This window comes from Rattus norvegicus, chromosome 5, assembly GCF_021556685.1.
Source record: "Rattus norvegicus strain SHRSP/BbbUtx chromosome 5, alternate assembly SHRSP_T2T, whole genome shotgun sequence".
Classification (NCBI taxonomy): Eukaryota; Metazoa; Chordata; class Mammalia; order Rodentia; family Muridae; genus Rattus; species Rattus norvegicus.
Genome location: NC_141538.1, coordinates 3,591,669 through 3,615,051, shown reverse-complemented (window position 1 = coordinate 3,615,051; position 23,383 = coordinate 3,591,669). Strand labels below are relative to the sequence as shown.

The 23,383-nt window shown below is 38.8% G+C and overlaps 1 pseudogene; it reads left to right on the top strand.

Annotated features, from left to right (window-relative positions):
- Window positions 1-738: 738 nt before the first annotated feature.
- On the top strand, window positions 739-17,832 carry LOC148005570 (vomeronasal type-2 receptor 116-like; annotated as a pseudogene).
- Window positions 17,833-23,383: the final 5,551 nt, after the last annotated feature.

Genomic DNA, 23,383 nt, shown 5'->3' with positions numbered 1-23,383 from the left:
AAGACATTAAATTACATGTTGTATAGAATCAAATTGAACTAGAACATTTAGTGTACTAAATATGTGAATGTGTGTGGTATATATGGTATATATGACTATATTATTATGTTTTTATGTCACTTACACAGGTATAACTTTAAGAACTACCAGTATATTCTTGCTCTGCTACTTGCCATTGAGGAGGTCAATGGGAACCCCAATCTTTTACCCAACATGTCTCTTGGATTTGATTTCTACACTGTGAGATTCACCGAGAAGGAAACACTTATGAATACTGTTGTTGGGCTCACTGCTCATAGGCAGAGAAAGGATTTGCCTAATTCCAATTATAAAAAGAAAAAATTTTCTGCTGCACTCACAGGAACATTATGGATAACATCTGCCCAAATGGGACATTGCTTCAGCTCTTGAAATGTCCCCAGGTGAGAAAATTTGGATGTGCACACTGAGAGTCAATTTTCTTAGTTCGTATTATAGGTGTCTTTAAAATGAAAGAGCCATTTATCAATTATCCAAACATCAAAACATACCCAGAGTTCAATCCAGATATATTTTGCTTGTAAAAGAAAGGTTGTTGTAGTAAATGAAACCAGGTAAGTCCTTAAAAATTACAGACTTAACGGAAATTTCTGTAAAATCTAGTAAATGGAATGTTTTTTAAAATCTTCTCCTGTTTTCATCTATTGCTTCAGGAATGAATTTTTATTTGATATTAATTTTCTTCCTCTTTTCACCAATATGGTTCAGATTACTTTTGGACTTTGTGATCCTGCCTTGAATGACCATGGTCTATATTCTTCTCTCTACCAAATGGTCCCCAAGGACACATCTCTTTCCCTTGCCATTGTTTTTTGATGGTTCATTTTAGGTGGTCATGGGTAGGTCTCATCCTCCTTGATGACCACAAAGGAAATAAAATTCTATTAGATTTTAGAGAGGAGATGGAGAGACAAAGAGTCTGCTTTGCTTTTGTAAAAATGATCACAGCCACATGGGCTTCATATTTTCTAAGATTCTGGTAAATATGGATGAGACAAATGTAATAATTGTTTATGGTGACATTGATTCTCTAGAAGATCTAATGAGAAATATTGGGCAAAAATTATTGACATGGAAAGTCTGGGACATGAGCATTGATCACCATGCTACTGAAGTTACTGATTACTCCATGTTTGACTCATTCCATGGAAACCTAATTTTTAAGCACAATTATAGAGAAAATTTTGAGTTTACCAAATTCATTCAAACATTTAATCTTAATAGATACCCAGAAGAAATTTATCTTCTGAAGTTGTGGAATTTGTTCTTCAAGGGCTCATTTTCTGATATTAATTTTCATCTCTTGGACAACTGTCAAATCAACACTTCATTGGATGTGTTACCTAGTAATATATTTGATGTAGCCATGAGTGAAGCGAGCATTAGTATTTACAATGGTGTGTATGCTGTAGTGCACAGCCTCCATGATATGAGACTTCATCAAGTTCAAATGCAAGTATATGAAAATGGAGAAGGGATATTTTCCCCCTATGGCAGGTAATAACTGCTATGTATTTTATTGACACCACAGTAACATAAGAGATTTTCAATGACACTAACTTACGTCTTAAAAAATCAGTTTATGTTGTCCACAGTTACAGAAAATTTTGTGTTTCTAACCTTATTTAGACATCAATGCAGCTTCAACAATACATTGCTGTGAAAAGATGTGTATTTACTAGAAGCAAATCTCCTTATTCAACATTAAGTTCATTTCATCAATTTATAGCTCTATAATCTAATCATGATAATAGTTACAATAAAAATAACACTTTATATATTTCTTACAAGTAAAGTAGAAACAGAAACATTTATGTGAAACACCAATTGTTGATTTATACTTAAATGAAGCCCTTGATTAATTTCTAAATATCACCACTCTCATTTTAGACACTGAACCTCTGAAGGTATTCTGAAAGCAAATGTTTGTGGGCAGGTTTCAAGAAATTTGAGCTTTTCATGGGTCATTTGTCACCAATTGCTTACTTGAGCTTGGTTCAAAATTGTCACTTAAAGATCAATAATCAAGAAGCAAAGTGATATTCTATACACTCAGCTTGTCACTTACTCAACAATACTTGGAGCTTCATTATTGTTGATGATCAAATCAGAAGTTAAAAACAGTAAGACACATTCCAAAACCCACATCTTGTTATGCCCTTTGGGTACAATGTAATATAAAATTATGTTTATCTTCAGCTTAACAATTTCCTGAAGGACTTGAGGTAAGAGACAATAGGAGTTTAGATTGGAAACAGAGAATAAATGCAGAATATGATATTCTTAACCTTTGGATTTACCAAAGGGTCTTGCACTAGAAGTGAAAATGGGACCCCTTTTTGCAAATGCTCCCAAGGGTCAACAGTTGTTTTTATCTGAACAGATGATTCAACAGCCAGAAATATTTTCAAAGGTATGTTATGCATTATCTAAATGCTTTGTGCTGACACAATTATGTTTTCTGATATAATGATACTTGACTCAAGTTCCTTTATAATTCCACTATCAGTATGAAATACCATACTAGTATACTGACTATTTGGGTTCCATGATTCAGATCAATGGAAGTATATAGTGGTCAATAAGTCCCCCACTGTTTATTCATATCAGGATTAGGTTTCCTTTCTTTGTCACAAATTAGGGATTGGACACATGATAAGAAGAAATTTCCATCTCCAAATGACTTATGTATTAATGTGCTGGAAAAAGATCTCTCATGTGGGATTAATATAATGAAACAATATTGAAATTTAAGTTTTTCCACCATCTTTATTAAATTGGATATTTCTTATTTACATTTCAAATGATATTACTTTTCCATGTTTATAGGCAAACATTCCCCTCACTCCTCCCCTCCCCTTATAGGTGACTGTTCCCCTCCCCATCATCCTCCCACTACCGCCATCCCCACAACAATCCCTTTCACTGAGGGTCCGGCCATGGCAGGGCCAAGGAATTCCCCTTCCACTGGAGCCCCTACTAGGCTATTCCTTGATACCTATGAATTCAGAGTCCAGGGTCAGTCCATGTATACTCTTTGGGTAGTGGCTTAATCCCTGGAAGATCTGGTTGTTTGGCATTGCTGTTCATATGGGGACTCGAGCCCATTCATCTCTTTCAGTCCTTTTTCTGATTCCTTCAACATAACGGCCATTCCCAGTTCAACGGTTTGCGGCTGGCATTCACCTATGTATTTGCAATATTCTGACTGTGTTTCTCAGGAGAGATATACATCCAGTTCCTGTCAGCCTGCACCTCTCTGCTTTATCCATCTGATCTAGTTTGGTGGCTGTACATATTCGACCACATATGAAGCAGACTCTGAATGGGCATTCCTTCAGTCTCTGTACTAAAATTTGCCTCCCTATCCCATCCTAAGAGTATTCTTGTTCCCCTTTTAAAGGAGGAGTGAAGAATCCACATTTTGGTCATCCTTCTTGAGCTTCATGTGTTCTCTGAATCCTCAGTAATTTGAGCATTTGGGCTAATATCCATTTACCAACGAGTGCATACCATGTGTGGTTTTATGTGTTTGGGTTACCTCACTCAGGATTATATTTTTCAGTTCCGTCCATTTGGCTATGAATTTCATGAAGTCATTGTTTTTGATAGCTCTGTAGTATTTCACTGTGTAGATGTACCACATATTCTGTATCCATTCCTCTGTTGAAGGGCAGATTGGGTCTTTCCAGCTTCTGGCCATTATAAGTAAGGCTGTTATGAATATAGTGGAGCATGTGCCTTTGTTGTATGTTGGAGCAATTTTTGGGCATATGCTTAAGAGAGGTATAGCTGCATCCTCAGGTAGTGTAATGTCCAATTTTCTGAGGAACCTGCAGACTGATTTTCAAAACGGTTGTACCAGTCTGCAATCCCACCAGCAATGGAGCAGTGTTCCTCTTTCTCCACATCCACACCAGCATCTGCTGTTGTCAGAGATTTTTATCTTAGTCATTCTGACTGGTGTGAGGTGGAGTCTCGGGGTTGTTTTTATTTGCATTTCCCTTATGACTAAAGATGTTGGACATTTCTTTAGGTACTTCTCAGCCATTTGATATTCCTCAGCTGTGAATTCTTTGTTTACCTCTGAACCCCATTTTTTGATACGGTTATGTGTCTCCCTAGAGTCTAACTTCATGAGTTCTTTGTATATTTTGAATATAATCCCTTTATCATTTGAAGGATTGGTCAATATTTTTTCCCAATCTGTTGGTTGCCATTTTGCCCTAACATCAGTGTCCTTTGCCTTACAGAAACTTTGTAGCTTTATGAGGTCACATTTGTCAATTCTTGATCTTAGAGAATAAGCCATTGGTGTTTTGTTCAGGAAATTTTCTCCAGTGCCCATGTGTTCGAGATTCTTCCGCACTTTTACTTCTATTAGTTTGAGTGTATCTGCTTTGATGTGGAGATCCTTAATCTACTTGGACTTAAGCTTTGTACAGGGTAATAAGACTGAATCGATATGCATTCTTCTACATGCTGACCTCCATTGCTGAATCTGCACCATTTGTTGAAAATGCAAATCTTTTTTTCATTGGATGGCTTTGGCTCCTTTGTCAAAAATCAAGTGACCATAGGTGTGTGGGGTCATTTTTGTGTCTTCACTTCTATTCCACTGGTCTATCTGCCAGTATCGGTACCAATACCATACAGTTTTAACACTATTGCTCTGTAACACTGCTTGAGTTCAGGGCTAGTGATTCCCCCAGAATTCCTTTTATAGTTGAGGATAGTTTTAGCTATCCTTGGATTTTTGTTATTCCAGATGAATTTGCAAATTTTTCTTGCTAACTCTAAGAAGAATTGGATTGGAATTTTGATGGGTAATGCATTGCATCTGTAGATTGCTTTTCATAAAATGGCCATTTTCACTGTATTAATCCTGCCAATCCTTGAGCAGAAGAGATCATTCCATCTCCTGAGATAGTCTTCAATTTCTTTCTTCAGAGACTTGAAGTTCTTATCATACAGATCTTTCACTTGCTTGGTTAAAGTCATACTGAGGTATTTTATATTATTTGGGACTATTATGAATGTTTTCATTTCCCTAATTTCTTCCTCAGCTTGGTTTTTTTTTTTTGTTTGTTTGTTTTTTTGTTTCTTTGGTTTGTGTGTGTGTGTGTGTGTGTGTGTGTGTGTGTGTGTGTTTGTGTGTGTGTGTGTGTGTGTGTGTGTGTGTGTGTGTGTGTGTGTAGAGGAAGTCTACTGATTTATTTGAGTTAATTTTATACCCAGTCATTTTGCTGAAGGTGTTTATCAGGTTTACTAGTTCTTTGGTGGAACTTTTGGGTCACTTAAATATACAATCTTATCATGTGCAAATAGAGATATTTTGACTTCTTCCTTTCCACTCTGCATCTCTTTGATCTTCTTTCAGTGTCTGATTGCTCTGATTGGGGCTTCGAGAACTATATTGAATTAGTAGGGTGAGAGTGGGCAGCATTGTCTAGTCCCTGATTTTAGTGGGATTTCTTCAAGTTTCTCTCCATTTAGTTTAATGTTAGCTACTGGTTGCTGTATATGGCTTTTACTATGTTTAGTTATGGTCCTTGAATTCCTTTTCTTTTCAGGACTTTTATCATGAAGGGGTACTGAATTTTGTCAAATGCTTTCTCAGTATCTAATGAAATCATCATGTGGTTTTTAATCTTAAAGTTTGTTTTTATAGAGGATTATGTTGATTTTTTTCCATATATTAAATCATTCCCAAATGCCTGGGATGAAGCCTACTTGATCATGATGGATGATTGTTTTGATGCATTCTTTCATTTGGTTTGCGAGAATTTTATTGATTATTTTTGTGTCAGTATTCATAAGGGGAATTTGCTCTGAAGTTCTCTTTCTTTGTTGGGTCTTTGTGTGGTTTAGGTTCAAAAGTAATTGTGGCTTCATAGAAGGAATTCAGTAGTGCTCTCACTGTTTCAGATCTGTGGAACAATTTGGATAATATTTGTATGAGGTCTTCTATGCAGATCTGATAGATTTCTGCACTGAACCTATCTGGACCTGAGCTCTTTTTGGTTGGGAGTCTTTTAATGACTGCTTCCATTTCTTTAGGAATTATGGGGTTGCTTAAGTGGTTGATCTGTTCATGATTTAACTTCAGTTCCTGGGATCTGTTTAGGAAATTGTCTATTTCTTCCAGATTTTCAAGTTTTGGTGAATATAGGATTTTGTAGTAGGATCTGATGATTTTTTTTAATTTCCTCTGATTCTGTTTTGTCTCACTTTTCTTTTCTGCTTTTGTTAATTTTGACACATGCTCGGTGTCCTCTGATTAGTGTGGCTAAGGGTTTATCTATCTTGTTGATTTTCTCAAAGAATCAGCTTATGTTTCTGTAGATTCTTTGTATAGTCCTTTTCATTTCTGCTTGGTTGATTTCAGCTTTGAGATTGATTATTGTCTGCCTTCTACTCCTCCTGGGTGTATTTGCTTCTTTTTGTTCTAGAGCTTTTAGGTGTGCTGTCAAGCTGCTGACATATGCTCTCTCCTGTTTCTTTCTGTAGGCACTCAGAGCTATGTGTTTTCATCTTTGCCCAGCTTTCATTGTGTCCCATAAGTCTGGGTATGTTGTACCTTCATTTTCATTAAATTCTAAGAAGTCTTTAATTTCTTTCTTTGTTTATTCCTTTACCAGGTTATCATTGAGTAGAGCATTGTTCAACTTCCATGTATATGTGGGCATTCTTTCTTTATTTTTATTACAAACCAGCTTTAGCCCATGGTGGTCTGATAGGACACATGATATTTTTTTCAATATTTCTATATCTGTTGAGACCTGTTTTGTGACGGATTATATGGTCTATTTTGGAGAAAGTACCATGAGGTGGTGAGAAGGTATATCCTTTTGTTTTAGGATAGAATGTTCTATAAATAACTGTTAAGTCTATTTGGTTCAAAACCGCTGTTAGTCTGTCTATGTCTCTGTTTAATTCCTGTTTCCATGATCCCTCCATTGATGAGGTTGGGATATTGTAATCTCCTACTTTTATTGTGTTAGGTGTAATGTGTGCTTTTAGCTTTAGTAAGGTTTCTTTTATGTATGTACGTGTTCTTTTATTTGCAGCATTGATTTCCAGGAGTGAGAGTTCATCTTGGTTGATTTTTCCTTTGATGAACATGAAGTGTCCTTCTGTATCTTTTTTGATTACTTTTGGTTGAAATTTGACTTCATTCCATATTAGAGTGATTACTCCAGCGTGCCTCTTCAGACCATTTTTTTGGAAAGTTGTTTTCCAGCCTTTTTTTTCTGAGATAGTACCTGTCTTTTTTGCTGAGATGTGTTTCCTGTAGGCAGCAAAATGCTGTGTCCTCATTACATATCCAGTTTGTTAATCTGTGTCTTTTTATTGGGGAATTGAGTCCATTGATCTTGAGAGATATTCAAAATAGTGATTGTTGCTTCCTGTTATCTTCATATTTGAAGGTGAGATTATGTTTGTAAGCTTCTCTTCTCTTTGTTTTGTTGCAGAAAGATTCATTTCTTGCTTTTTCTAGGGGGTAGTTTGCTTTCCTCTGTTGGGCTTTACCATGGATTTATAGAAAGATATTGTGTAAATTTGGTTTTGTCATGGAATATCTTGGTTTCTCCATCTATGCTAATTTAGAGTTTTGCTGGATACAGTAACCTGGGCTAACACTTTTTTTCTATGGGGGTCTGTATGACATCTGTCCAGGATTTTCTGGCTTTCATGGTCTTTGCTGGGAAATCTCATGTAATTCTGATAGGTCTTTCTTTATATGTTACTTGACCTTTTTTCCTTACTGCTTTCAATATTCTTTCCTTGTTTGTGCATTTGGTGTTTTGACTCTTATGTGACAGGAAGAGTTTCTTCTCTGGTCCAATTTGTTTAGAGTTCTGTAGACTTCTTGAATGTTTATACGCATCTCTTTCTTTAGGTTAGGGCCTTTTATCTATGATTTTGTTGAAGATATTTACTGGAACTTTGAGTTGGGAGTCTTCACTCTCTTCTTTACCTATTATCTTTAGGTTTGATCTTCTCATTGAGTCCTGGATTTCCTGTATGTTTTGGGCCACTGTTTTTTTTCCATTTTCCATTAACATTGACAGTTGTGTCCATGATATCTATGGAATCTTCTACTCCTGAGATTCTCACTTCTATCTCTTGCATTCTGCTGGTGATGCTTGTACCTATGGTTCTTGTGTATTCCTTTGGTTTTCTATATCCAGTGTTGTCTCACTTTGTGCTTTCTTTATTGTTTTCATTTCCATTTTTAATTCCTTTACCTGTTTAATTGTGTTTTCTTATAATTCTTTCAGGGATATTTGTATTTTACCTCCAAGGGCTTCTACTTGTTTACTTGTGTTTTCCTGCATTTCTCTAAGGGAGTTCTGTATGTCTTTCTTAATGTCCTCCATCATCATGATGAAATGTGATTTTAGATCAAGATCTTGCTTTTATTTTGTTTTTTGGATATTCACTGTTTGCTTTGGTAGGAGAATTGGGCTCTGATTATGCCATGTAGTCTTGATTTCTGTTGATTGTGCTCCTGTGCTTGCCTCTCACCATCAGGTTGCCTCTGGTATTACCATGTTTTGCCATTTCTGACAGTGACTTGACCTTCCTATAGGCCTATTTGTCAGGAGTGCTGTAGACCTGTTTTCCTGTTTTCTTTCAGGCAGTAATGGGAACAGAGTGTTTTGCTCTCAAGCTGGTAGTCATTCCTGTTCATTGGCTTTCAGCTGTCCCTGTGAGCAGGAACAACAAGGGTCTGCCCCTACTTCTTCTGGGTCCCTGTGTGCAGGGGGCCCAGACTGTGCTAAGCGTTTTCCTCTAGAGTCAGAAATGTGGGCAGAGAGTAGTCTCCTCTGGTTTCCCAAGCATGTATGAACCTCTGAATGTCCATCTCTCCCTCCCACGGTATTTGTGTTGAGAGAGCTCTGTGACCTGTTCCACTCATATCTGGGTGCTATCTGGACCACAGGGGTCCTGCAGCTTGACTTCTCCCAACTTCCCATGCCCAGAGCAAATATTCAGTTTCCTCTTGGGCCAAGGATGTGGGCAAAGGTGGGCAGAAGTGGTGGTCTCTCCTGCACTACAGTATCAGGATTGCACACAGTTCTAGGCAATCAGGTCTCTCTCCCATGGGGTTTGGGAGCAGGAACTTGTGGGCCTTGATCAGCGAGTTTTGGGTACAAGATAGAAACCAGAAAGATCTGGTCCCAGAGGAAGTTTGACTTTGTGTGCCCTGAGTACACAAGGCAGGCCACTTGGGGCAGAAACATTGGTCTTACTTCTGGACTTGGGCCTGAAATCACTCCTTGGAGCTGGGTTTCATCTCTCTGTGCGGGCAGAAACCAGAAGGCCCTGCCCCCACTTCCCCTGGGTCCCTGTGAACAAGGGGCCCAGATGGCACTAGGTCAGAAATGCAGGCAGAGTGTATTCTCTGATTTCCGAGTCATGTCTGCTCCTCCGAATGTCGAGCTCTCCTCTCACAGGATTTGCATGCAGGGAGCACTCTGACTGAGTTCGCTCAGATCCAGGCACAGTGGGGACTGCCTGAAATTTATTTTTTATTGTATGGTCAAGTACCATGATGAGAATGACTTTTAGAATAAAGATTATATTTTGCTTTATGATTCCAAAAGTATCTGAGCCTGGAAAAGATAGAAGCATGACAACAAATGCTTATAGTGGAGACAGGAATAGTAAAAGGAATAAAATCTTTATATCCACTCATATTAACAGTAGAAAAAAGAAAGAAAAAGAGAGAGAGAGAGAGAGAGAGAGAGAGAGAGAGAGAGAGAGAGGAAGGAAGGAAGGAAGGAAGGAGGGAAGAAAGAAAGAAAGAAAGAAAAAAAGAAAGAGAGAAAAAAACCTGGCATTGAGGAAACATAATATATCAATTCCCAACCACTGTGCCATAATTTCATCATGAAGTCTGCATCCCTTAAAGTTTCAATAACTTCCCATAAAATGTTACCAAAAAGGAAATAAGTACTCACATGCTCCAGTCTATTTCAATATGTAATAAAATAGCTCCATTAGCATGGATAAATTGTCTTTCAAGTCTTATTATGTCCTATGTCATCCAATGTTTAATAATAACTTCAAATAACTTGAACAATTTAAGAATGTGGGGCATTAATTTTAAAATTCAGAGCCTGCCCCACATGTGGCCCATACATATACAACCACCAAACTAAATATGATAGATGAAGCAAAGAAGTGCAAGCCAACAGGAACCCCAAGGTAGATCTTTCCTGACAGACACAGCCAGAATACAGCAAATACCTAGGCAAATGCCATCATTAAACAACTGAACTGAGAGCGGAACCCCCGTTGAAGGAATCTTAGAAAGGACTGAAAGAGCTTGAAGGGGCTTGAGACCCCATATGAACAACAATGCCAACCAACCAGAGCTTCCAGGGACTAAGCCACTACCCAAAGACAATACATGGACTAACCCTGGGCTCCAACCTCATAGGTAACAATGAATAGCCTAGTAAGAGCGCCAGTGGAAGGGGAAACCCTTGGTCCTGCCAAGACTTAACTCCTAGTGAACATGATTTTGGGGGGAGGGTGGTAATGGGAGGATGATTGGGAGGGGAACGCCCATAGAGAAGGGGAGGGGGAGGGATTAGGGGGTTGTTGGCCTGGAAACCAAGAAAGGGAGAAACAATCGAAATGTAAATAAGAAATACCCAAGTTAATAAGATGAAAAAATAGAATAAAAATTATAAGAAAATAAAAAGAACTACAAAAAAAGAGAAAATATGCGATTTTCAAATGTCAGAGCGTGCTGATGGTATAATAATTTCCTCTGAGCGCGGAAGGAATGAAAACTGCAGGTCTCTCCTCTCTCCTCTACAATTGTGACATTTGTAGAGTAAATAGTGACATTTAAGATTTAGCTGACCCTTTTCACCATAGCTAAATTTATCAGTATATGTCTTCATACAAATAAATGTTCATTTGTTTCATTCATAATTATAAGTCTTCTCAAATTAACAGTCAAGATTCACCATAATAGTGAATGTTAAGATGATAAACACAGGTGTCTGAAAATACAAAGTTAGTGTTATACTAGATTGACCACATGGCCTTGTATATTATGTTCCTAATCAACAATGTTTCATAAACTCGTCCTTAACTCATTAAGATTCCAAGTTATTTTAACACTGTGCTAATTCTCAGACGAAAATGTAAACACATTTGCCTTCTAAAGGTATAATCTTTTATTTCTTTAATTTATTTTTAATTTTTAATTGTTTATTTTATTTATTTACATTTCAAATATTATTCCCCTTTCCAGTTTCTGATAAGCAAACCCCCATAACATTCTCCCTTCCCCTGTTTCTTTGATGGTACTACCCTACCTACCCACCAACTCACTCTCTCCTCCCGGCCATGGCATTCTCCTATACTGGGGCATCAAGCCTACAGAGGACCAAGGGCCTCTTTTCCCATTGAAACAGAATAAGGCCATCCTGTGCTACATATGTGGCTGGAGCCAGAGTTCCCTCCATGTGTATTATTTCGTTAGTAGTTTAGTCCCTGAGAACTCTGTGTTGTTTGGTTGATTGATATTGTTGTTCTTCCTATGGGGTTGAAATCCTCTTCAGCTCCTTCAGTCCTTCCACCATCTCCTTCACTGTGTTCCCCGTCAGATATTTGGCTGTATAGGTATCAGAGTCTGGCAAAGTCTCTTGGGGGACAGCTATATCAGGTTCCTGTCAACAAGTACTTCTTGGAATCAGCCATAGTGTCAAGGTCTGGTAGCTGCATGGAATGAATTCCTAGGTGAGGCACTTTCTGGATGACCTTTCCTTTAGTCTCTGCTCCATTCTTTGTCTCTGTATTTCCTTTACACAGGAGCAATTCTATGTCAATATTTTCAAAATGTGTGGTGGCGCCATCTCTCAACCAGGGGCCATGTGTAATCTCTGGATATAATCTTTATAGCTTCTCCCTCCGCTTTGTAGGGTATTTCAAGTAATGTCATCCCCATTGGGTCCTGGGAGTCTTTTGCTTTCCTGACATCTGGGACTTATTGGTGGCTAGCCCCAGTTCCTCATCCTGCATTACTCCACACAAACTTTTAAGTAAGTCTCGGTGTTAATAACAATACTTCACCCTTCACTGCATAATATTCAAAACTCTGTTTTTATGATTTTTTTAATAAAACACTGAACATTAGATGACACTTTTTTTCATTCTTCTTAGGTCCCTCAGTCTGTATATAGTGAGAGTTGTGGGCCTGGATTCAGTTAAGTGACCCTAGAGGGCAAGCCCATCTGCTGCTACAAGTGCACACCTTGTGCAGACAATGAGATTTCTAATGAGACAGCTAAATACAATTTTATGGGTAACTTCCTATTTCTCCATAGGATTCCACAGCATGCTAGAAAATGAAAAAGGTCTGAGTAGAATTTAGATATGAATCTTTTTGTTCTCTTATAAAAAATTTTAATGTCATAATTCATTGCAATCCCCTTTAAAACCTCACCACAGCCATTACAAGTCATGCTTGACATATCTTTACTCCAGTGCCAATATTGGTATAGGAAGATACAATACTTTCTTCTGTACTCTTTAGTATTTTTCATTCCTTTTTTTCATTTAACGTGTATTAATAAAGTATCAAAGATCGTTTTTCAAAATATACTTCAATGATTTTAAGAATCATTTAAGGCTCAGATCTGTTGCAACTTCAAGGGATTATTAACAACATATTTCTTATTTTTAGTTGTTTGACAATCTCGTACAATGCATTTTCATCACATTTCCTACTCACACTCCTTGTAGGTATCTTTTCCCTTCCCTAATTGCCAAAATATGTAATTATAGTATCTAATACACCTCATGATACTTATCTATACTTATTTGGGTGCATGTCACTTAAAAAGGTAGGTAACTGACCATATTCTGCACATTGAAAAGAACTTATTCTCCTGCTAGTACCTCATTTTCTAGGGGTTGGAGTGTCTTCAAAGATCCCTGCAATATCTATGCTGAAATTTGGTCTTGATTAAGCGAGCATGCATCTAATACACTTTTTCATTTGTTATGAATTTATGAAATCAATTTCTATGTGTTCAGAAAACAGTGTTATTTTGTAGTTTTCTATACACTGAAGATCTTGGTAACTTTCTGGCTTCTCTTGGATTAGAGTTTTACAGAACTTTTTATTTTGTTACTGGACCTTTTATGAAAGATTAGGGTTTGTGGTCTTTTAAGGAGTTGTACTGCTAGGGTCTGGCTTTAGGTTTTAAACTTTCATGTGACATTCTTTTTTCTGCTGCTGCTTTCAAATCAGCATATATATTCAGCATGTGTTCTAATGTGATCTGTCCTTTGCTGCTTCTATGTTTCCTGCTAGTGTGGAAATGAACAAATACTCCAATTCTATACGCACATACCATATTAATTAATTAATTAATTAATTAAATAATTAACAATCCTGTCATGGTCCCCACTCTGTGGCTGGCCTCCAGCAGTCATTGTGTTCACTGGGATGCCTTTCCTCTATCCTTAGTCTCTTCTTCATTTTTCCCTGCAGTTCTCCTACACAGGAATATTTCTGGGTCAGAATTCAACAGAGGTCTGAAGCAGTGGGGGTTGAAAAACTGGGAGTAGCCACTAGAAAGTCCCAGATGTCAGGAAAGTAATAATTTCTCATGACTCAATGGAGATGAAATTTACTAAAATAACCAATGAAAGGGGAGAAAGTACCTAGAGACCATATTCAGAGTTTAGCCAAAGCCCCCTGGTTGAGAGATTGGGCCTCCCACACATCTCAAAAAGAAAAAAAAAAATTCGAGTCCAAAGGAAAGGCAGGAACTGAGAGTGGAGCAGAGACAGAAGGAAAGACTATCCAGAGATTCCCTCACCTAGGAATTCACCCTATCTGCTGATGCCAAATTCATGTACAATTGCTGATGCCAGGAAGCATTTGCAGGCAAGAGGCTGTTATAGCAGTACCCTGAGATGCTCTGCCAGAGCCTGACTAATATAGACACAGATACTCTAGCTGACAACCATTGAACTGGCACAAGTATCCCAATGGAGGAGTTAGGACAATGATTGAAGAAGCTGAAGGTGTCTGTAACCTCACAGGAAGAACAAAAATATCAGCCAACTAGACTCCCCTCCCCAATCCCACATACATACAGACACACAGATCGTAGGAACTAAAACGCCAAGCAAAGAGTACACATGGAGGGAACCAGAGCTCCAGATGCATTTGTAACAGAAGATTGCTTAATCTGGCATCAATGGGAGAGGAGACCCTTGGTCAATTGGAGGCTCAATGACTCATTGTAAAGGAATTCTAGGGCAGTTAGGGAAGAGTGGGTAGGTGGGTCAGGGAGCTCCCTTATAGAAGTTGGGGGTCCGGGGTATGATAGGGGCTTTGAAGAGGGGGAACTAGAAAGTAGGATAACATTTCAAGCATATGGATGTTATTTTATGTAATATAAAATACACATATATACATGCAAGAGGAAAGCACAAGTTAAGTTAATGGTTTGACTACCAGTACTAGGCAATTTTATTAAAGGCCGTAATGCCTCCCCCCTCATCAGATGTTTATCCAGCTAGATACCATCTTCTTGTCTCTATCAATGCATGCCCAAACTAGGCTCATGGCTCCACCTTCTTGCTCTGTCAGGGTTGGTGGGGAGCAGAAGCTCCAGGTTTAGTAAGAGACCATATGGAGATTGCACTTGGTTCCTTGGTGGGCTTTTAGGATTCATAAACATTTCCTGGCACAACAGAATCTTTATTTGGTGTCCTGTCAGAGGGGGTTCGAATGCATTTTCACGTAACAACAAACATAACAAAAGCCCAACTTTGTCAGGGATTACTCCTCTAGGAGACTGTATTTAAACAATGTCCCTGACTTAAGCAGGGGAGGTATTTGAACCTCCTCATCCAGCCCCTGCACTGCTTGCTAATGTACACCACCTGACTTGAATGGTCCTCTTCTCACTAAAATGTGGAGTCATTCTCTTTTGTAAGGGACTATTTCAGAAGTATACACTTGCTTAACAATGCATTTTATGCTGAAAATGGAAACAATTTGTTCTGTACAATGGAGCTTTGTTTTGCTTTTTCGTTTCATTAGTTCATTCTCATAACAGCAAGTTTTTATCCAAATATAGTTTCCTTTGCCCTAAGGGAAAAGATACACTTTACATGTACAAATAAATAAAAGCTATATTAGTCTAATGATCAGATATGTTTGGAAAAATCCTCCAAATGTAGATGACCTCCTGTGTCCTTTCAAAAGTGCACTTTAAGTAATTTTATTGTATTATTTATTAATGTTGTTACTTTGTGTTGCTTAAGATGAATATATCGACCACTACTTTATGCCAGTCAGACATTCTGCTCAATTCTTTATTTCAGTAATGTAGGCTTAGCAATCAGGAACCCAAAGAGGATTCAGAACTTTCCTCTATCTACATAACAGCTATGATACCTGAAGTACAATAAGCTCCCCGAGTTTCTGTTTCTTCACCGTTGGAGATAAACCTCCATGTTCATGAATGGTTTGTCAGCAAAGGTTTCCTGTACTAGACTTTATCCCTAGTATGCTGATGCTGTAAAATGACAATCCTTTAGAATTGCTGCTTAATGACACTACAGAATCTGCTCTCATAAATGGATAAAAGTAGCTGTCATTGCAGGACTGAGATATTTTAAGGGTGAGTTGTTACAAATTCAGCTTCTGATTGTTCTCTGCCCATGGTTTGATGTTGAAACTTTTCCAGCCACACACACACACACACACACACACACACACACACACACACACACACCACTCTGTTACCACAACTTCCTCATTGAAGTCAGCTAATATTGATACTACTTTTGAATTTCAAAAAGCAGTGAGCTAAATAACCTCCTTTCCATTAATTTTTTTAACCTACCTAGGTATTAGTAAAAAACACAGTATAACACCTAAAGAAATGTTTAACATATTTAGTCATAAGGGAAATGGAAATCAAAACAACCCTGAGATTTCACCTCACACCATTGAGAATGGCTAAGATCAAAAACAGGTGACAGCAGATGCTGGCGAGGATGCGGAGAAAGAAGAACACTCCTCCATTGTTGGTGGGATTGCAGACTGGTACAACCATTCTGGAAATCCGTCTGGAGGTTCCTCAGAAAATTGGACATTGAACTGCCTGAGGATCCAGCTATACCTCTCTTGGGCATATACCCAATAGATGCCCCAACATATAAAAAAGGCACGTGCTCCACTATGTTCATAGCAGCCTTATTTATAATAGCCCAAAGCTGGAAAGAACCCAGATGCCCTTCAACAGAGGAATGGATACAGAAAATGTGGTACATCTACACAATGGAATATTACTCAGCTATCAAATACAACGACTTTATGAGACAGAAGGAACACCCATTCAGAGCCTGCCCCACATGTGGCCCATACATATACAGCCACCCAATTAGACAAGATGGATGAAACAAAGAAGTGCAGACAGACAGGAGCCAGATGTAGATCGATCCTGAGAGACACAGCCAGAATACAGCAAATACAGAGGCGAATGCCAGCAACAAACCACTGAACTGAGAATAGGACCCCCGTTGAAGGAATCAGAGAAAGAACTGGAAGAGCTTGAAGGGGCTCGAGACCCCATATGTACAACAATGCCAAGCAACCAGAGCTTCCAGGGACTAAGTCACTACCTAAAGACTATACATGGACTGACCCTGGACTCTGACCTCATAGGTAGCAATGAATATCCTAGTAAGAGCACCAGTGGAAGGGGAAGCCCTGGGTCCTGCTCAGACTGAACCCCCAATGAACTAGACTGTTGGGGGGAGGGCGGCAATGGGGGGAGGGTTGGGAGGGGAACACCCATAAGGAAGGGGTGGGGGGAGGGGGATGTTTGCCCGGAAACCATGAAAGGGAATAACACTCGAAATGTATATAAGAAATACTCAAGTTAAAAAAAAACAGTATAATAGAGAAACCTATCTTGTTGACATGTGATATTAATCTGAACTAGGTCTTTATGCTCACAGTGTTCAGAGTTGTTCAACTAGGTGGCTGGGCCTAACATCCCTAAAAGTTCCTGGAAGTCCTAAAAGGTCTATTAAATAGTTAAGGAATAGTGAAATGCAGAGAATGCAGAGAAAGGTTTACTCAATGTTGCCAAACCAGGAAGGGAAGAAATTTAGAGGTCTAATGATCCACATTACACCACAGTGAGAACTATGCATAAGAAAGCAGTCCTGTTATAGGTGTAGGCCTTCCTATCAACAGCCATCATTATCTTAGCCTCTCTTGAAAGGGGACTGACAAGCTGTTAGAACTACTCAAAATCTCCTCCTGGGAAACAAGCAGCCCCTCTGGGAGGCATTAGTGCCTCAGCTTTTCAATTTCCTAAGCTAGTTACCTAGAGAAATGGCAGGTTCTTGTGACTTTCTTTCTCAAATGCATGATAGCTAAAGTGAGGAGCACAAAACTCTCCCTTTAGAATTCCTTTGGTCCTACAATGAGGGTTATAGAATGTGACCTGAAAATTATTTGGAATCCATAAAGAAAAAAAATATAGGACTGTCACTGACATCTAGAGGCTACCGAGCAATCTCAATTTTCTCTAATTCCTTGAAGTGGAATCAGGACAATTGGCTTTGCAGCAAGTCATAACTATTGCTGACCTTCCTACAACTCAGGAGTTGAGCTCCAGGAAGACCCTGATGAGGAAAGAGTTCACTGGAATAAAGGCAGCTGGAGACATTTGCTCCATCCTCTACATGTCGCTAATATCATCCTCAGCAAGAGGATGGTAAAGTAGTAGGCACTGGGAGGCCTAGGTCAACTTCTTTTGATGTACGCACAAGCCACAAAAGCAGAGGACTCTGCTCCCAACAACTCAGCTCCTTACATTCCCTCATCTCACCCTGAGAAACGAGGGTTTCAGATATAATTTCTTGTCATGGAAATCAGGTAGACATCTTAGCAAACTGTTGTCCTGTCCACAATACCTGAAGTCCAGGTCATAAATAATGAGAGTCCTTGTCTCACCATTACTAGTACCATTGTCCATGAATCTCTAGGTAACAGGTTTCCTGGTGACTGAGTTTCTCAACTGAGGAAGAGAATTTGTATGTTACCTGGCTTAGAAAAATCAAAAGGGTGATGGTGGTCACAATTCCTGTTTCCATATTTTCCATACTACCTTCTAGGGAATCAGTGAGAACACGCAGAAGGACATTCTGAAACCTTCTTCAGAGATCTCTGAGAAGAGATGCACAATTCTGCCATGTAGCCCAGACTCTTTTTTGGAGTCCCTACCATATGTTGTTTATCTCTGGCACTGTGACTAGAAATCTCCCAGACCCCTATTAGGATAATTTATCTATGTGCCTGTCTGTCTCTCTGTCCACACTGATAATAAACCTTCTAACAAACATCTTACCACCAACAATCCAGCCCAGTGTTCCCCTTGAGTCCCACAGCTTAGACCTTTGAAAATGTAAAGGAAGGAAGAACAGATCTCAATTGAACTGTGATGGGGAATGAAGTCTTGTTTACAATTTGGAGACCTGGGACCTTATATATTTTTATCCCAATTCTTTCTATTGATGAAATAAAAAACCTAGATCAAATAGAAAAAAGCACTTAATATTTAACTTATTATTTCTGAGGGTCAGAATCTATGGTTACAGAGTAAAGAGCTGGTAAAAGGTACAAGTCATATCTTGTTCTGTAAGTTGGAGACAGAGAATGCTAACTGAGAATGTTGAAATTATTTTGGACCTCAAAGATTGTGCTAAATGACATACCTCTAACAAAAGACCTCCTCTACTAATACTTCTCAAATGGTTCCTTCAAATTGAGACCATATATTCAAAATAGGAGCCCATAGAGCCCATTCTCATCCAAACAACCATAATCTGGTTTGCAGTCTATGATTGTGTAATAAGAGATAGATTTGAACTACAAAGAATGCATGTCTCAGCAATAAAATACTTGAACTTGCCAGCAAAAGTAAGAGCCATCAGGAAAAATCAAGTCATTCTCTTCTATGTCCTTTGTGTTAGCTGTCACACCAAAACATAGTCCAGACACTTGGGTTTAAGTTGATTCTACTTGGAGCCAAGTTGACCAGCAAGATCAGCCATCACACACACCTTGAGCTTGAAGAACGGCAGCAAAGGCTTTATCTAGACCCGGGCACAGAGAAGCTTGAGAAGTACCATCTGTCTACATCACTTCCTAATGGGTCATACTACTGAACAAAGTATCTGACTCCATGCATTTAATGGCTGTATGACTACCTCATTGCTGTCACAGTACACACTCATGTCAAGTAAAACTATCAATGCTTCAATCTCTATATAATGTCCTTGGCAGGAATAAAGATATTCTAAAGAGACAAGGTGAATCTTGCTTTAGCTATCTGGCTGTGGAGATGAAATTCTCTTAGGATTTGGAATTTCTCAAGGCATGAACTACTTACCATCTGTGGAGCAAATCTCAAATCTAATCAGAATGTAGGTGGTACCTCCTATACTAGGCTACCATTTTAACCAATACTTGTACCAATGTGGTTTATTTCATACGTGTTAATTATTTTCTTCCCCAGTATGTTACATTATGCTAAGTCTCAGAGCCACTGATACAAACAGAATGTGTAAGATAGGTTCTAAATGAACTGACCATACAGTGGTAGAAAGGAAGAAATTCCCAATGAGTACCTTCCCCTTATCATGTGAACCTGAAAAAGAATATAGGTCTGGTCCTTATTGGCCAGTCTTGTGCCATCCACAGGAATCTACATGCAAATTCCACTCCTTCCCTATACTTGCTTTCTCTTCTCTCCCTGATATTAACCATGTAGCTGGATAAAGTTAAACTCACCTTCAAGTTATACATCCAGAGCTGGATATTCATGACAATTGTAAATACTATCAAGTTCACACATTATCTTTGACCACCTAAATAAATCACCAAATTTCTTTATAGATGAATGCAAGTGATGCATTTTGTGCCATCACCAACTGGAGATGCTCTAACTGATCTATCTTCATGGAGGTACAGGATAAGGTAAACAGAACTGTTCTAAAGTCTATAGAATATTACACCCTAATCCCCATATAACGTGCTGTAATAAGCACTCAATAGCTGTCTAATAAACAGTTTCCCTTTTTAGTGACTAATCATTTTCACAGAATAACAATCTCTGAGGATACTCTTTGAAATGAATTTCTTAAGGGCCTTGATTCATCCATAGTTACACTGTTGAAAACTAAATAACAGAGCCATCAGGAATTTCACAGACATGGGCAGCCCTTGATTTGCATGCTCTAAAGTTTCCCAGCCTCCAACTGCAGGGATGTGTTTACATGTACTGCCAGAACCTGAGCTGCAATCTCAAGATATTAGTTCTAGAAACTGAAAATAATTTATGATAAATAATCAGATCAAGTGAAAACCTGAAAGTAGAGAAATTAAATAAGAAAAGATGGCGAGGCAGTCAGCCTTTGAGGTTCAATGTCATGTGGAAGAATATTCCCCAAGGCAATATCTTTTTCAATTTTACTCCCTCCATGGGCACTTGAAAATGTCAAAATTACATTCCAAGTTGTAAATAACCCGTGACTTATACTGTGTGTACTCAGGATAAGAGTCTGTAGATACACGGTTTTTGAGAATGGGTAAACTCTGTGTTCAGTCATATCTCACTAGGAATCTTTCATCTCATAGGCTCCGTTCCAGAACATTTAAAAGCATTACAGATTGGAAATATGGCCTCCAATAACCCACATTCACATTATAATGATCCTGGGCAACATGTCTCTGAACTACTCCACCTCACAAAATGTGTGTTAAAGGTATGCATTAGAGTCTGAGCATCCCTAAAAAGATAGGTTAGCTATACAATCTCTGTTGGCAAATAGATAATAGTGAAAGCAAGAAAATCAGGACTATTCAATGCAGCCTCAGAATGAAGAAAGAGGAGGAGAAGGAGGAGGAGGAGGAGGAGGAGGAGGAGGAGGAGAAGGAGAAAGAGGAGGAGGGGGAGAAGAGAAGAGGAAAAAAGAAAGAAAGAAGAGGAAGAAGAGAAGGAAGGAAGGAAGGAAGAGAGAGAGAGAGAGAGAGAGAGAGAGAGAGAGAGAGAGAGAGTATGTGTGTGTGTTTCTGATCCAGGGATAGTCTGGTCAATAACTGACCCATCATTATTTTCATGAACATAAACACATGGCCTCTACCTTTGATGTCTGAGAAAATCAGGAAATGTCCCTGGTAGCTGCAAAAGAGACAAAGTAGCTGCAGCTAGTTAAGAATAAGAGAGTGGGCTAAGAAAAAAGTCATTCCCAGGTCAGGATGCTCCACTTTTTGATACAGATTCCCTCCTTTTGGGATTTTTTTTTATTAACTTGAGTATTTCTATATACATTTCGAGTGTTATTCCCTTTCCCAGGTTCCGGGCAAACATCCCCCTCCCCCCTCATAGGCTTTTATACAACCAGGCACTGCTGTAAGTCATTGAAGAGCTGAATTTGTGATCTGGGCCTGAGGGCTGGATCTTGCCTTGAACCGGAGAGCAAATTGGAGCTCCAGCTGCTCCCATGTGGGAAAGTGCTTGGCTTTACTCCAGGTTTTGGCTTGGTGGTGGTTGTGTCTGGGACTGCAGAGAGGCCTCTATGGGAGATTAGACAGCAGCTCTGTGTGTAAAGGCCATCTCTGTAGCTAATCATGGTGTATTCAGTTGAAAAGAGACAGTCCACGGTTTTAAGACCTTTATTGTCATGGTAGAAAGTAGATAGGTAAAACCATACTCCACTTCTCAGGGTGGGCCCAAGATTAAATACCTTTTGCTGGGAGGAATATCTGTGAAAGAAAGTTTATTGTCTAACCCCTCCAGACTTTTAGGTACCTCATTAAAATGGAGATCTCTGTCTTGTGCTAATGTGACCTGTGGTCATGCCTCTTTTCTTATTGTCTGAGATGTTAAGGTTACATGTGGAAGGGCTTGGGACATTACGCTAACATGACACATGGCCACAAATCTGTGGGGGTCTCCAGTTAGTGACAGTGGCTTGGTACCTGGGACCAGGCACATATCCTACCAAACCTTCAAGTTCTCTGAAGCTTCTAGCCTTAGCTTAGTGGAGAACCATGATACCTTTTATGATCACATCTCCCCCTTCTACTTTTTTTTTTTAATGAGAGGCATCACTGAGTGACTGTTTCAATTATAGTGCATATTTGAGTAAGGTATAACTATAAAACCTGGGTTGGAGGGATAGCACAAATAAGCCAGAAGAGTAATGAGAGGTGGAGTTGGGGGTTGGGAATACAAAGGATTGTTGCACCAATTAATTGTTCTGTGGGTTGTACAGTTTATAAGAGTATTAACATCAGTTTTAAACATTTGATTAATCTAAGTGGGCATCGTGTTTTGTTTACGATTATGTAACTGTCCCCAAGTTTATTAGCCATTTGACTTTGACAAGAGAGTTTATCTGTAGCTGGGAGTTCCCAAGTCTGTCCTCTGTGGGTCTGAGCTGTCATATATAGATCTCATCACATTTGTCTCAGGAGTCTTCTGTCAGCAAGGAGATGGTGCTCAGTCTGGATGTGTGACAGCAACATTATCCTTTTCTTTTGTAGAGATAAGCCTGTAGGGTAATCACAACATAGAAGAAGAGCCCCAAAGGTGATGTTTACATTGCATAAGGTGGTTAGTGTGTGTTAAGCCTGTAATGGTTTGCTTGAGAGGAAATCATGGTCCATTTTTATGATCCAAAAAATCAAGTGTGTTTGAGGATTTTAGACATGGAATGAAACCTTTAACTCTGCTTTGTATGTCTGAGGAATATATATTATGTTAATTATGTATGTGGGATAAGCAGTAATAGTTTGTCTGTAAAAGAAAAATGGTTGTTAATTAAATATCAAATACTGGTTATTAGTATAGTTGGTTTGAACTATGGGAGTAGATTAAGTATGATTTTGAACCTTAAAAGAAATCTTAAACAAATTGAAAAATCTTGGACATAAGTCGTAAATGCTAGGGAAAACAACATTTAAATAAAAAAGCCTGAAAAATTTGGAGTTGAAATGCCAAACACTGTCATAAGTGCTCCTGTTAGGGAGAACAGGCATTTAAACAAAGCCGGAAAACTTTTGAGTTATTCAGGTGTGTTTTTCCTTTGACTCCTTAGCAGCAAGATCTTATATATATATATATATTTTAGCAGCTTCTAGGTGCATGAAGGAAGGCCTGCTCTACTATGCTGCTACTGTGTCCTCTTGCAGACTGGACCCCTTGTTTTGCCCAGTTATTTATTTATTTATTGGCTGGCATATACTAAATGTAGAACAGAAGCA